Source organism: Acomys russatus, chromosome 9, assembly GCF_903995435.1.
Source record: "Acomys russatus chromosome 9, mAcoRus1.1, whole genome shotgun sequence".
Taxonomy (NCBI): Eukaryota; Metazoa; Chordata; class Mammalia; order Rodentia; family Muridae; genus Acomys; species Acomys russatus.
Genome location: NC_067145.1, coordinates 46,832,398 through 46,849,181, shown reverse-complemented (window position 1 = coordinate 46,849,181; position 16,784 = coordinate 46,832,398). Strand labels below are relative to the sequence as shown.

Genomic DNA, 16,784 nt, shown 5'->3' with positions numbered 1-16,784 from the left:
CAGTGTAGGAGATATATGACACTGAGAGCAGATTGCTGTGCCTCGAAATGATGGATGGATGTACTTCCGCCTAAAACTTGTATAAATTAGTGAAACTAGGCCGACTCAAGGAGGAACCTGCTCAGTGAATACATGCTGGTTCTCTAGAAGCGCATAATGAATGAATATTAACTGCACTTACACAGTATGCCTCTAGGGAGTTCAGCTATGGCTGTCTAAGGCTGAATGGATTGAGTCTTGTAGCTCTTATGCCCACAAAGTTGAAAATCCCAGTAATCTCAGTATGATTCTGAAGGCCTAGAAAATTCATGGAGATCAGCTACTTTTTATTCATGATGGAAGGTGAAAGAAGTTTGGGTTTTACGGTGACAACAGAAGTAACAATGAGATCTATACCTCCTCATGAAAGCAAAGGCTAGTATGCAAGCAACAAGACATTCAGTAGAACCCTAAGTGCCGCATACTTTGTAGAAGGGTCATCACTCCTCTTATAATTATTCCTGGGAAGACCCTCTCTGAACAGCCTAGAGGCATGTCTCTCAGTTGATTCCAGAGCCAACGAAACTGACAATTGAGAGTAGCCCTCACAGGGATACTGACCATAGAGGATTTAATCAGAAGACTCTTAAGAAGTCACTTTGTCAGTGACTGCTGTTTTCTCAACTATTATGCACATCATGTATGTCCAAGATGCTTAGAACACAATAACGAAGAGCACAAACAGAATCCCTGCACTGAGATGGAGTTACAGCCTCCATCATTGGAGTCTATAAGAAGTTATCTCCCTCCGGATGTGTTTCTCAGTGGCTTGCTACCATAGAGGACAGGCACTGTCTCCTCATATGCCTGCTACAGCATTTCTTCCATGCTAAAGGTATGTTATAGGGCATGTTAAACGTTACTGAAGGAGTAAAAATAGAATGCAAAATTATTTCACATCAGCGGAAAACATTTTTAATTTATGTTTTATTTAACCACTTTAGAGACTGAGCCCCCTCCCTCCTCTTCTCCCAGTGCCTCCCTCATGACCCCATCCCCCATTTCTCCTCTCCTTCTCATAGAAGAGGAAGCCTTCAAGGGGTACCAATCAACCCTGGCATGGTACCTCAAGTTGCAGCAGGACTAAGTGTATCCATCCCATGGATGCCAGACAAGGCAGCCCAGCTTGGAGAAAGGCATCTAAAGGCAGATAACAGAAAGCCTCTAGACCCATTGTTAGAGACCCACATGGTGACCAAACTACACATCTGCTACATGTGTGTAGGGGATTAGGTCCAGCCCATGCATGACCTTTGGTTGGTGGTTCTGTCTCTGTGAGCCGCCCATAGGCACAGGTTAGTTGAATCTGTAGGTCTTTTTGTAGTGTCCTTGACCTCTCCAGATCCCTCTATCCTTCCTACCACTCTTCCACAAGACTCCTTGAGCAAAGCCTACTGTTTGTCTATAGGTCTCTGCCTCTGTTTCCACCAGCTGCTGGATGAAGCTGCTCAGAAGACAGTTATGCTAGGCTTCTGTCCGCAAGCATAGCAGAGTATCACTAATAGTGCCAGGGGTGCATCTTTCCCGTAGAATGGGTCTCAAGTTAAGCCAGTCAGTGGTTTCCAGTTCCCTTAATCTCTGCTCCATCTTTATTCCTTACTTCTCATAGGTGAGAAATTTTTGAGTGGAATGTTTTATGGGTGGGTGGGTGGGTGTCCCTCTCCCTTCACTGGAAGTCCCACCTGGCTACAGGAGTGGCCACTATAGACTCTATATCCCCTGATCACTGTTGTAGAAAATAAAGATAGAGCTAATAATGTTTATTATTAAAATCCCAGAGTCATTACAGAGACTGCTAAGAGTCTCAGTTAGGTCACCACCATAGACTTCCTGGAACCTCTCCTGTCTCAGACTTGACTCCCCCACTTCCCGCCCCAACACACACTGATTTCCTTTCTCTTTCCTGGTCCTTTTCAGTGCTAAAGCCAAAAGTTCTGAGGCAAGCCAGCAGAAGCTGATGACCCTAAGCAGCGTACAATAGCTTTGTTTGGATTTGTTATTTGAAATAGGACTTATTATGCAACCCAGGGTAGACTTGAACAACCCATCCCCCTACCCCAATTTTGCATATAGTAGGAGACCGGGAGTGTACCATTCTTAGATAATTAGAAATTCTGCCTGAAAAAAAAAATGTTAAAGAAAATAAACGTTTGTGAAAATCACCTAGAAACATTCCCGATGCCAACCACTTCTAAAACTGTACACATCCTATAGAAATACAGATTCTAATGTTGAAGGAAGCAATATTTTCAGCCAAAGCACACCCATGAATTGAGCTCTTATATTGTTAGAATTTCCATTTTTTTGAGAGATTTGTCAGTCAGATAGCATGCCGAAGAGTTTACGGATGTGATATCGAAGAGTATATTTTTGGAGGAATATATTGGCAGAGGAAGCCATGGTACTTGGGTCTTCCTTTGGGTCTCCATCCTGGTAAGCAATAAGTTTGGATATTGAATTTCAATCTGTGTGACTTTCAGCTTTGGGTCTTGCTAGCTCACCTGGTCTGCTTGCACCTGACAGGCAGAGGCGTTAAGCAAGCTAATTTTAAACTGGTGCGTCATTGACGCTTCAAGAAAATTAGGTAATGTTTCAAAATGGTATAACCAAAATATAGAGGAGAGTCACAATATGCCTGAGATGCCTGCCTGTCATTTACCAGTGCAGTGATTGTGATACAGGATTCATCGCTGACTGCCACCAACACAAGCATGTGTTTTACATGTTACTGCCTATTGTTCTGTGGAATATGGAACACAGATTTAAAATATCCAATTTGGTTTTAATGTTGAGCAACCCAGTTATATATATTCCAAAATTTGTCTCATTAATTGGTTTAACTATGGCTCATTGCACTTTTATTCAAGTTAATTTCCCCACTGTCTTTTCCTAATTTCTCCTTAGACCTGTAAGCTTCCAAAACTTTGCTTTGCTGCCCAGCATTATTTCCCCAGACCTTAGTGCTTTTATGAAAAAAAAAAATCAACAAAACAAGAGACATATTACATTAAGTAGCACAAATACTGCTGATTTTTTTTATTGCACCATTTCTTTTCTTGCATGTGCTCATTTAGCCTAGACTGATAATCAACTCCTAGTGATTACTCAACTCTCAAATTGAACTTGCTCAACAAAAAAACCAATAATTTTAATTGGTTTGTTTATTTCCGTTAATTCCCACTTTGGGGAGCAAAGACTAAGATAAGAGGCGTGCACGACTGGCCCAGCGTCTAAGAGGATTTGCACTAGAGGCAACATAAGGAGATCTGATAGTGAAAGAACTTCATGGAAACACTTACCCCACATTTCCCTAGGTGGGGCGTGTTTATTTGCTCTCCGTGAGTTGAGAGAACTGCAAGTAGACATTTTATTTTTACCATAGGTCATCACACATTCAAGAATAAGATCTCTGCTGCAGTTACTATCCACGGCCATACATTGAGTTGGACAGAGAGAAAGGGGGGGGGGATGGAGAGGGAATAAGGGAAGGAGACAGGAAGAGATAGAAAGGGAGGGGAGAGAGAGGGGAAGGAAGAGATTCAGTTCACTAGTAGAATTTATTTTATTTTTCTTATGGGGCAATAGTCTTTGGGCAAATAAATGTAGAGTGAATAGAATTACTACTACTGAGAACTAGAATAAGAGAAAGTAACAGGGCATTGCTAGCAGATATATAAAATCTTTTAAGAAAACAGGTATAATGACTTAACGTTTATTTGACTTTTAAAATTAGCCATATAAAGTAATTGTTTCATTATCATCTTACACATATGGATCGTAGTTATTTCCTCAAATTTATATCTAATACTCTATATTATCCACTTCTCCATGTGCAGCTCTCTTCCTTCCTCCCCAAATAGGTGTTTCCTTTCATGTCATATAAATATTCATATATGTGTATCAATATTAACATGTTACATATGTTTCATACACACACACACACACATACATTCTGCATGAGAGCAAACATGACACATTTCTCTCTGTAGTCTTTGTCTCTTCCCCAAGGAGACATTGGTCTGTTCAGTCCCCTTTTTCCAAAAGTGAACTTTTAATTAAAATATATTTGACTATTAAAATATTAACATCACACCTGTTTCCTTATTATGCAGGCCCTGAACAAACACTGAACAATTTCCATAGTCAACTATTGAGCACAGCTCTCAGAGAACTCAGAATATAATTTAGTAAACTAGAGAGCAATTGAATTAGTAATTGCATGGTGAGAAGAGCTCTTTTGGGTTTGGAAATGGTGGCAGTTGTGGTGACTACTTGGCCAGGAAGGACTTCTAGAAGGAAGTTACAATGTACCTGCAGCTGCAGCAGTGTGAAAGCCAAGGCTAGCTCAGAGAGACCTTGCAAGGATCTCCACTGGGTTCAAACTTGATTGCTGAGGCAGTGAAGCCCTGTGAGGGGCCGCATTGTAAGCTGGGTAAGGAGAGAATGTGGAGTTTCAGGAGAGAGAAAGGCAGCTGGGTATAGAGGTGGTCTTACTCTCAGGCTAACAGAACACCTTTGGACATACAATTACTTGATATCAATGATCTCTTTTGGAGTTTTACTTCATACATAATTTTTCCACTTTGCATGTTATTTCAAACTTAAATATCAGTACTGATAAGACTCAGAGAATATTTATATTCCATACTTCCACCAGTTCAAGTAACGAGCAGCATAATATATCTCTAAACATTATTCAGCTCTGTAAAATAGTGATGTAACATATTTAAGAAATGAGTGATGGTAGGAAAAAATGTTTCCCAGAAACTGCTTTATACTTTTCTGAACTTACATGGCATCCATGAAAATGTCATTAAAAATAAGCTTTTATACATTTATCTTGTATATTATATATTTATAAATATATACATATATGTAACACAATTATAATTTTCTATTTAACTTAACCGATTGGGTATCATAAGGACTTAGTTGAAAAGACCCCTGATTTCAGGTGGGAGAGTTTAACACACTTTGTAATCCGTGTCCTCATATGATGATTTTTCTTTTTAGTTGAAACCACCTGTATTTCTTAACCAGGGACATGGAATTACTATTTTGATGGCTCAACATTTTACAACTTTAAGTACATAAATTGAGAATGTCTGGCTAAAATTATGAAATGTGGATCTATTTATAGTTCTAAAACTTTCATGTTGATAGGAGCTATGTATTTCCGGAAATATCAGATACAAGAAAGCATTTGAAGGAACACCAGTCACAGTGCTCCATGGTAACATTTTCTTGGACTTGAAAGGAGAGTAGGGATGTTAGTTTTTATTGAAAACAACAATGAAACTCGAAGTTTTAATGATATTTAGTCAACCATATGTAAGTTGCTCACACGTCTAGAACTGGAGACCATAGTAGACACAGTACAGCCTGAGACCACAGTGTTCTCTGTCAAGTGTAATCCACTTTCCAGTACATCAGGAGCTACATGTCTATCCTTCCAAATTTCAGGAGAAGTCCAGAATTAAGGAAACATTCCAGAGTTCTTCAAAGGAGTAAAAGCCCCACAGATCTCTGTGGTAATGGGGCCGCAGAGAAAGGGCAATAGTGTACCCTTGACAAAGTCAAACTGAATGTCCGTCAGGATGGGTGCATAGTGGCACAGACAATTAACAATTAATGCTGGACAAAGCAATAAAACTCTGATCTCTGGCCAAAAACAGTAAAATTAATGTGTCACTAAGATATATTTGATTCCAACATGCTTAAAATCTGAGTGACTCCTTTTCAGTCATTGTCAACTCTTAGTGTTAGATAAGGATAGCCACTCAAACCTGTCACAATGCAGGTCCATGTCCCACCCTGTAAAGTGTTCATATGTAGTGGTCGATTGAGCGTCCTAGGGACTCAGCTTTGAAATAAATACCTGTACGCATCCGGAGATGGTATGAGAACATGGTGGAAATGCTGACTTAATATAATTGCATTAAGACTCTGTAAGCCTTTTCAAACTTCATTTTTGACATTAGAATATAATTATATTTTCCCCTTAATGGTTTTGTCAAGGGTGCATGAGACAGTGTCTCCTAATTTGAAAGTGATGCCTACTACAGAAACAAATTGTGTAAACAGTTTCAATTGTCAAATATCTTAATCAACCATTCAGGAGTAATTTCTTAGGCAAGGTTAAGCAGGAAAACTTGGAGTATGTGACAGTTTACTCATAAACAGTAAGGATCTTGGGGTCAAGCAATTAATAAATACGAATCACCAGACCGTACTCTAACCCTGTGGAAGTACCTTGCAATGGTCTCTCTTTACTGGACCGTTGTTGTTCAGGGTAGGTGTTGAAAAGCAAGCTTTTTTTCTATCCTGTTCATGCAAGAATATTATGAAAAAAAATCTTTTAAGTCAAGTATTAATATAGTCCATGACCTATGTCACAAAGAATGTAATTCCAGACTGTAAAGGAGCCATTGGTTGAATTATTAAATAGTCTAACTTTATACCAATATTTTATGTGACAACCATTAAAAATAATTCATAGGCAATTTCCTAATCTATCATTTACCACTACATTGATGATATTTTGTTGGTGATTCTGATGCAGATGCTTTAGAAAAAAATGTTTTTAAAAAAACACAAAAAAATTCTGCCATGCTGTGGGTTACAGATTGATCCAGAAAAATAAAATAAAAGAGGAGTTTCAATGACCTATTTGGGCTATAAAATAAGTCAACAAAAAACTTGACCACAATCTGAAAAGCAAAGCCAAAGAGCACTTGGCAGAAATGGAGTCTCTTTTTATAACTTTTCTGAGGGTGAAGGGAGGTTCCCAGTTCAAGCCTGCAACCATACTCTCTGAGTTCCCGGTAGAAGGCAGATAAAGAAATGAGGAATGGGACGTGTGTAAACTCACTCCTGAGGTAGGAGCTCCTGTTACCTGGAAGTCTCTTAGCTGGAGACTATGTCTCAGGAGTGTGTCTGCCAATATCCGTAGAAGAGGCAGAGCAGCAGCTTAATTCCGACATGCAGCGGTTAAACGGAAATAGTTTAAACAAAATGGTTCCTTAAAGAAGTCAGGCCACAGGCTCCTCTGTACCTGCACCATGAGCTGACTGAAACAGTCGTGCAATGGGGGTGGTGTTTTACATGAAAACATTGTGAAGTATCTTTGAGACCAGAGAAAGTAACTGATAAAACACTTAGAATTCTAGTAATAGGGTTTCTCTTTGAGGAATGAGGTTGGAGTCGTCCGTTGAACACCACCATTCATTTCACAGTATTTTTTCCTAAGGTTTTAGTCTCTACTATACATAACTATATATACATAACATGGTAATCCATCAAGAAACAAAGCAAATATTCCCAGGAAAGAGAGGAAAACAAAACATATTCAATTGCATTAGGACTGTTATTTCAAAAACTCAAAAATTAACTTTTCTTAAGCCAAGAGTTCATGCTGACTGCATGTCTACATCCCTTTCCTCTGGGAAGATTCTGTTTTATTTGCTAGCTTTTTTTAAACTATAAAATGTATGTGATATGTATGTGATTATTTTCTCTCCCTTAAAATGTTGAAAAATGTTTTTACCGACCTAGCATACATATTGCATTTTGGTTTCTGTCTCCTCTGGCCAGAGATTCTCTATCAGAATCAGGGAAGGGTCTAAATACTGAAAGAAGCCATTTTCCTTATTTATTTATTTATTTGTTTGTTTGTTTGTTTATTTATTTTGAATCTACACAAGTAGATGTGTGAGTGACATCTACTGATAATCAATTGCAACCTAAAATAACCAACACACTCTTTTAAATTGTTTTTGATTTTCCAATCAACAAATGCTATGTTTCCTCTCTACCTGAGCACCACTGCCTAACCAGAAATAAAAATCTGTCCTGGTATTTAGCATCATGTATGTTTATAACAGCCTTTCAAGAATATTCAATGATTTGAAAGTTTTGTCCATGTTAACCAACCATGGAAGCTAATTCCATGTGTTTATAGTTGAGAAAGCTATTTAACAAATTCAATGTAATGAACAGGTAAGGAATATCTTAAAATGGAACGTTTTAACATTAAGTTGAATTCTATTCAGCTAGCTTGCTACATTAATAAAATAATGAATTTCCCTGAGACAATTGAAAGTTAATTGTCTAAGAATGAAATTATGTATGCCCACTTTTATAAAACAGTAGGTGCCAAACTATTATGGAAATAAGAATGCAATCCTTAAAGGACAAAGAAATGAACATTTTAAAAAGCAAAGTTCACAGTTGCCATATGTTAAAAACAGCTGACATGAGTATTGAATACTGAGGAATCTTAGACTGACAACATTCTGCTGAAAAGGGTGACAGGATGCTTAATGAAAACAGTAGCAAGCATTGTTCATAGTGTATTTGTTTTGCTTGGAATCTCATGTTAAAATGTAGAAGGACATTCAAAGCACAACACGTTGATACTCAAGCCATTGCTTCAATATTTATTCAAAAACATGAGAAATGTTATTAAAAATGCTTTCTGAATTTTCTACCATTCATTAAAATGTATCCTCTAGCAAAACAAAAATATGACAGTTTCATAATCCTTGAAAGGAGCGTTATTCTCATTTCATCTCTGTTGCTGTGATGACAAACACAGGTGGACGGGGGACACGGGTTCATTTCATGTTATAGTTGCAACTTCTGGACCGTCACCAGAAGCCGCAGCAGTAGGGGCATGAGACAGTTGGTCATGTCACATCCATAGTGAAGAGCGGAGAAACAGAGGCATGCAGAGGTGGCATTCTTTGTTCTCTTTTGAGAGTCCAAACCCTTCGAGTGGCACCTCTAACTTTCAGGAAATGTAGTTGTTCATCAATGCATGTACTAATCTGAATAATGTTTAGTTCTAGAAGCTTCTAGGTATTAGTTTAAAGGTGTAGATCTTCATAAAACTGCATAGCAATCTGAAAAACCTAGGGCCCATTACAGGGGAATCATGAAATTTAGGGATTGTATAAAGATTAACATTTTTGTGTTTCCTCTCTAGAGTTTTATAGAGAGGACTGTGGACTCTAGAAACTGGAGAAACTCACTTTTTTCTGCTCTGCTTCCTAGAAAGCTACTTTTCCCTTTTATCACCTTAGCGCTTGATTTCTCTTTTCTGTGACAATTCATGGTCAAGGGAGGACTTTTTATTCTCTCCATGAGTCATATCCCCGGCTGTAACCATTTCTAAAGATTGGTTCTCTTAACAGCACACAGGTTTATGTTCCTAATGCACTGCCCTGTGACTCCCCCAGAGAAGAATGAGTACCGCTCTGTGCCCTGGTCAAAATCCAAGTATCCTTCTTCTGCACGCTAGTAGCACGTGGGTTTGTTTTATTATTGTTGGTATTTTCTTCAAATGCTGCCACTCCTGCTAAACTACAAACAGGGCATAGAAGATGTTTCAAGGGCAGGGGTGCAATATAAACAGATATTTTCAAAACAATTATAATAACTGTCTCTTGCTCTATGTTTATTCTTTATCATATGCCTCCTGAAATCCTTCCCTGCTGTTAACGTCTATCAGTTTGATTGTCCCATTCAATCTTGACAATTATGTGCAAAGATATTAGGACAATTGTTTCATAAATTAACTAAATTATAAGTAAGGAGTTGGAACCTAACTCACAAAAATAGTCATTGATGGATCAAGGGTTTCTTTTTTAAAAATTAAATATAGGATGGACAGGAGAGATGAAAAACAAATAAAAGTTATGGTTAAAAGTTTAGAACTTATGAAGTTCCCAAATATGGGCATGGGCCATTCAAGCAATCCCAAACAGAGGACTAAAACAAACATGCTGGATTCTCCAGGATCCCTCAGGATTATTTTGCTTTCTCTCTTGGACCTGGAATATTTTCCTCATAAGGTATATTCCCATCCCACCAAATGCTATTCTGTCTTCCACTCCTCACTGTTGTCTGAGTTTGCCATATTTGGTACACTATAATGCTTAAATACCTTTGTCTTCCATAATGGGATTCTATAGGACAGACTACATGGCCCACATGTCTAGAGAAATTGTGAGTCATTTTGCAAATAACAAAGTAAAATGTGTATTTTCTCCAAATTTGAACACGAATAGAGCTGGGTTTTGAAGGGCTCGATGGAGTATGCAGTGATGCCACATAAATGAAGCAGGCCATTGAGGAAAAGGAGTTCTTCAGGAATGTGGGACTGCAGGGAAGTGAAGGGAATGGACTACATGTGACGTAAGAGGGAAGGGATAACAATTTATTGGAAAGAAAGGGTCTAAAAGAAATTTTGGTAGAGATGAGAACAAATAAGAACAACTTGTTATAAAAAGCCATAATGAAACTCAATGTGCTAACTTAAAACAGTAATTAGAAAAAAAAAACAAAGCTGAATAAAAACTTCCCAGCTAAGAATGCTTATGTGTATGCAAGGTGACACTGATTATTTTATGAAGTGAAAAATTGCTTCACATAAATTCTTAAAAATCTTCCCCCTTTTTTTCTGTCTTTAGTAAGGCATAGAACATTGGTAAACATCTGCAAAGAAACAGAATTAACATTTTAAAATTTGATATATTATATGCTCAGTGAGTCTAATGTAGAATAAAGTCATGGAAACCTGAAAGAACACAGTCTTCTATAACCAAAATTTTTCCTTACAGTGGAAAGAACTTAATACTGTGTTGTTAGCCATCTATCTGCTAAGAATCTGGGCCTTGTGGGTTTCTAGAAACCTAAAAACTTTCTAAGCTTTTAGCTGAGTCTACAGATGGATAATAAAGATATCACAACAAAATTCCCAAATGAAACCTATACTCTACAATACTATTAGCATTACATATGGAGAGTCTTGAATAACAACTGGGGGTAAGCGTGTGCTGGGCTACATGGAGACCACAGTGCAGATCACCACACCTATGTAAGAGCTGGGTAGGTGTGGCCATTTGCCTGTAAACCTAGGGACTACAGCAAGAGGCAGAGACTCTCTAGAGCAAGGTAGCAAGGTCGTAGCCTGGTTGTCAAAATTTGAGCTCTGCAGCCAGCAAGAGATCCTGTCTCAGAAAATAAAGTGGAGAGTCACCAAGCAGGACACCCAAAGTCAACTTCAGACCTCTGTGTATTCTTACACACAAGTGAGCTAACAGACATGAAAATGTACATACACATACCCATGCACACCTTAATTCATATGTGCAAACAAATAAGTAAAAAGGATATATCTTTACTTTGCAACAAGGATCAAACTCAAGACCTTCTATAGACTGAGCAATCATTCTACTACTAAGGGGCACCTGAGTCGTCACTGTCTTACCTTCTAAGCATTGAAATTACAACTTGTAATTCAAAAGAGGAATCGAATTTTACATACACACATATGGACACAAAAACATATACACCTAATATCTGACATTGTTATGTATCTAAATATGAAAATCAAAGTTCTCAGACATGATGTTCAATAAAGGGATAGCCTCGGTATCATTGAAGCAATTTCTACTAAGTCTTAGGAAGATGTTTCCATAAATTTTAATTTATTTTTGCTTGGAGTAATATCTCTTTAAAACTTTTTTTTAAAATGTTTATGTATGTGAGTACTCTATCTGCATGTACACCACAGGCCAGTTGATGGCACAGATAACATTATAGAGAGTTGTGAGCCACCACGTGGTTGCTGGGAATTGAACCCAGGACCTGTACAAGAGCAGTCAGTACTCTTACCCAATGAGCCATCTGAAATTAAATTGCCTATTTCATTGTCAACGTGACTAAGGGAACAAAGTCATTTGATCCAAATGAATCAGTGATATTGAAAATGAATATTTTTATGTCGAGTGGTTAGTGCAACTGAATATTGACTATGATATATATTTATGAAATGATATTTTAACTTAACAGGAATTTAGAAACTGTATCTCAGATGTATAATCTCTTAAAGTATATAAAATTAAAATTCTAAAAGAAGTCTTTCCAGAAATATCTTTCAACATTTTTTATTCTTTATTATTGTTCTTCTTATTATCATTAGTGTGTGCATATGCATGTATGTGTGTGCATGCATCTGTGCATGCTTGCATGAATGCGTGTGTGCCTCTGTTTGTGCATGCAAGCCTGCATGTGTGTGACATGAGTATATATCACATAACAACTTCCAGGATCTATTTTCTTTTTCCACCCCGTGTTTCAGAGCTCAGACTCACATCCTCAGGCTTTAGAAAGGTCTGTCTTTGTCCATGAGGTGCCCCACCAACACAGGAGTTTGTATTTTCTACTGATTTTTATTCACATAGTTAGGATAATCTTGTATTACATACAACAACTTGGAGGTGCATAGAGTAAGAATCACTTGCTTTCTCTTGTTCCCTGACTGTTTTCATATATAAGATGAGCTCATATTGCTTGTCTGAAAGATTTAATGACACTATAAAATAAAATGATAAGGAGCCTGTATTAATTAATGAGTGGAATGTCCAAGAGAATCAAGAATGTCCTTTTCAAACTTGTTCTTTTTAAATAGGAGGAACACTTTGAAAGTGGAAATCCAGACACAGGGTAGATAAAACTAGATTGTCATGACTACAGCTTGGTGGGGCTCACAGCCAAGCCCTCTCGCTTTATCTCCCTTTACTAGCACCCAACTTCTGAAGTCCTTGACAAAATATAAACTGAACTCTGACAGTGGGAGAAAGTTAGTGATACATTCATACTTTCATGGTAAAAAACCCTTTCATGGCTACACAGTCCTTTCTGGAGATTGTCTCCGAGGATCCAAGCCTGCTCAGATTCCCAATGTTCTGTCCACTAATAATAGAAGGGTCAGCAGAGGAAAACAGCTTCTGTTTTCTGGCAGAGGAAAATGGTGGTGATTCTAGTACTCCTAAGTATTCCTTTACCCCATTGTTTGTGGATCAAAATACGATTGAAATTTAGGCTAGAGGTCTGATAATCTGAATATATCCCTCACATTCATTTTCCTTTCCATTCCAACATCCCAAGAAAAATTCCGAGACTTTACTTACAGTAAAATAATAAGTTAGGATGAGATGATTTTTTTAGGGGGGCATCATTATGTAGGCATCCTGCTGTCACTGCTTGCATCTGGCCTTGTTCTTGACAGGCTGAGGGAGAGCTGTTTCACACATTGTTGGTGCTCCCGAGGGATGCAAACAGCCTCATAGCAGACACCATGAAACACTGCCCAGTCAAAATTTATAGGCAAGGATAGTGTTTTATTAGGCAAAGCAAATTTAGCCTCCCCAGCTTGTATATTCCTTTGTCAGGGCCATGGACATGGCAAATGTCATAGGCAGCTCTTTTCTGTTCCCTTTCATCCAGGGAGATGGCTAGAAGTCAGGAATTTTTAGGAAGACATGTCAGAAAGAGAATCCTGAAACTTCCAGAAGTAGTCTCTGTTTCTCAGTGGTCCACAGCCAAGGGTTTCCAACCTGTTTCCTTTCTCAAAGACTCAGCCCTCCTTTGTGTTTCACCAAAATGACAAAGTTGGATTCTAGCAACGAAATTTCTGATTCCAGAAGTTGTCCGCCCAAAAGTGAGGATTTCTTTTCTCAATTCTGTCACTTGGGCTTTTCGGACAAAGGAAGCTGAATTCTTAGTCATGTCTTGCGTTGTGTGTACTTCCCTTTATGCATTGTGTTTTGTGTTATAGTATTTTTAATGGGCATCTTTAAAGGAAGGTAAAGGTATTAAATAACATATTTATTGTAGACCCACTAAGCAAAGCATTAAACTAATGCTTCTCCTACATTTTCTTATTTGTTCCTCATAAGAGTCCAGCAGAGACAGATTTTGTAGTCTCCGTTTTCCCAAAACTGCATCTCCTTGGTTAACTGTTGTGTTAACAGTCAGCAATCAGCATAACTAGAAGAGCCAAAACCTGATCCCAGGTTTGCAAAGGCATTTAGAAGATGCATTATTTTATTTATTGTGTATGAGTGTCTTGAACACAATGTGCATGTAGCACCAGGGCAGATCAGAAAGAATTGGATCCCCTTGGACTTGAGTTACAGGTTATTGTTAGTTGGTTCCATGAACCAAACCCAGGATGTCTCAAGAAAACAATAAGTGCTTTTAACCATTGAGCCATCCAGCCAGGCCCTCGTGTACATAATTTTAAAACCCACAACTCATCCCACTAAGTAGCGCATCCTTGAGATTCTGCAATAACCAAATCGTGATAACTGTGAAGAATATTGATGCTGAGAATTCTATGATGGGCAGGTGTTGATTGGAGTTCAAGTGAGGATTAACACACCTTCAAGCAAATGTCAGTGACATCTGCTGTTTCCCTTTCTTCTCTGTGATAATCATGTGGAATGAAGCAGCATTTTACCATGCAACGCATGTTAAAACTGTTCATCACATCATTAATTATTAGTTCATGGCTTGTTAAGTCAAGTGGATTCGGGTGCTTGAGGTTTGCGAGAATAAACCATGAAACAGATATTGATATCTATACTAAGTGAATAGAATGATTTTCTAATAGGCTGCTTTATACTGTGCTTTATTTCTTCAGGTTATGCCAGCATGTCCCTGCAGAGTAGAATTCTATAAGTTGTGCATTTAGTTAAGTAGAAAAGTAGCAGTATTCTTTAAAGAAATATTTTATAATTCATAAATTTTACAATCATCTATCCTCAAAGCTACAAGAGTGATAGCTTTACTTTTAGGTATGATACAAAAGTGAGTGTATTATTTCTTCTCTAAAGTAGAAATATGTATTATCTGGAATAAGGAGGGTGCTCAGTCAATAAAATGCTCATTGGCAAGCATGAGGGCCTGAGTTTAACCCTCCAAACCCACATAAAAGTACTATGTATGATGGCACAAATTGTCATCCCAGCACTGAGATGGCATAGAGAGGAGAGTCTCTGGGGCTCACTGACCTAGCCAGACCAGCCTGATTGACAAGTCCCAGGCTAAAGAGAGTCTCTGTCTCAAACATCAAAGCAGACAGCTCCAGAGGAACAATATGCATGGTTGCCCTCTGGTCCCCACCCTTTTTGTGTACACCCATGTGTGCCCACCTAGATACACATGTAAATAATATGTAACAATCTATGTGTATATATAATTTGAAGAAATGAAATAAACCTTTAAATAAGATAAAAATATTTCTCAATAAACCTATTTCAGCTTATGATTATCATTTACTTGTGCAAAGCTAAGACAGTCCCTTCCAAGTCTAAGATATTTTATAGTTTCACGTTGCTAAAACATATTACATACAGACTGTGTACTTAAAAAGTCATATTTTAGATAAACCACCAAAGAAATATTTTCTTCATAATATTGGCATAACCAGCTTAATTTTAAATGTTAATTGCCCCTAGTAACCTCAGATTTTATGTTCATATTTCTCATTTTAAAATTCTCATTAGATAATAAATTTCCTGTCCTCCAGCTGCATGTTTTGACCTTGATTAGGGACTGCAGTGGAGTGGAGGATTCTCTATGATCAAGGGACACTCTTCTCAGAGAGCAATTTGAAGGTTCTCATACAAGGTGAGGGTAGTGTGTGGTGGTACTTCAAAGCAGAAGGCAAACAGCCAAGATGATCCGGATGCTAGAAGGCACTGATTGGAAGGGAATTTATGAAAGAGGCTAGACGATGTCAGTGAAAATGCCTTCTACTGCTGAGAGGGGTGTATTAAAGTTTCAGGTCTCCTCTAAGTTCCACAAAAATCCCTTCCTGGAAGCCCTGGAGCTACTGTTCCTGGAGATAACTATATTGACAGGTGGTCAATGAGTTAAATGCTTGGTCTCATTTGGTAATAGATACTAGATACAACTTTTATTTCATTAGTATAATAACTTATATTTCATATCCTACTGAAAATATCTAGCATCCTCTTCTGTACATTTAACCCTTATGGTTGTTTAATGTTATTTTTGACTCTCTCTCTCTCTCTCTCTCTCTCTCTCTCTCTCTCTCTCTCTCTCTCTCTCTCTCTCTGTGTGTGTGTGTGTGTTTGTGTGTGTGTGTGTGTGTGTGTGTGTGTGTGTGTGTTTGGCGGGTGCTTGTCAATGTGTGACATGTGGGTGGGTGTCACTGCACATGTGTGCATTTGCATATGGAAGACAAATCATAATTTCAGTGTGCTTTGTTTAAAGTAGGGTCTTGCTTTGGCCTGAAATGTTGTCAATCGGCAAGGAATAGCTGGCCTGAGGGAGGGCCAGAAAGCCACTTGTCTCCACCTCTGGTGTCACCAAGACTGAAATTGAAAGCATATGCTACCGCATCCAGCATTTCACATGGGTTCTGGGAATTGAACTCAAGTCATAAAGCTTGAGAGTTAAGTGTTGTAATGAGTGAACTGCTTCCCCATTGCTAACTTTAACTTAGTGTTTCTTAATTCATTACTCTCCCAACTTTCCAACAACATAATACAAGGTATTATTGTGTGTCTCTGAAGAAGGTAAGTCTTACCTTTTTAATGACTATTATTTATCTGATGTAGCAGCTGTTGTTTGCTTAATTTTAAAAGGCCAGCTGTGAGCTGATGTATTTTATTTTGCACTCTTAAAAAAGAAGACCACAAGGCATGACACAATCAATGACTCGAGTGTTCCAAGTATTGACTTTCTTAGAGTCTATTTTCCCTTTCCCTCTACAATTCAGTACCAGTCTACATAGTTTGACAGTGGTGAGAGCAGTTTGTCCCATTTTTTACCTTAAAATTCATTTTTCCTTATAACGTATAGCATTAGCTATTGGTTTCTCATAGTTAGGCCATTTATTCATTAGCATTGGATTTTCATTCCTTGAT

At 38.1% G+C, this 16,784-nt stretch overlaps 1 protein-coding gene across 4 annotated transcripts in view; it reads left to right on the top strand.

Annotated features, from left to right (window-relative positions):
* Nucleotides 1–16,784, top strand: part of Plxdc2 (plexin domain containing 2) — a 413,705-nt gene that overhangs the window by 329,474 nt on the left and 67,447 nt on the right. The gene's annotated exons all lie outside the window — the stretch shown is intronic.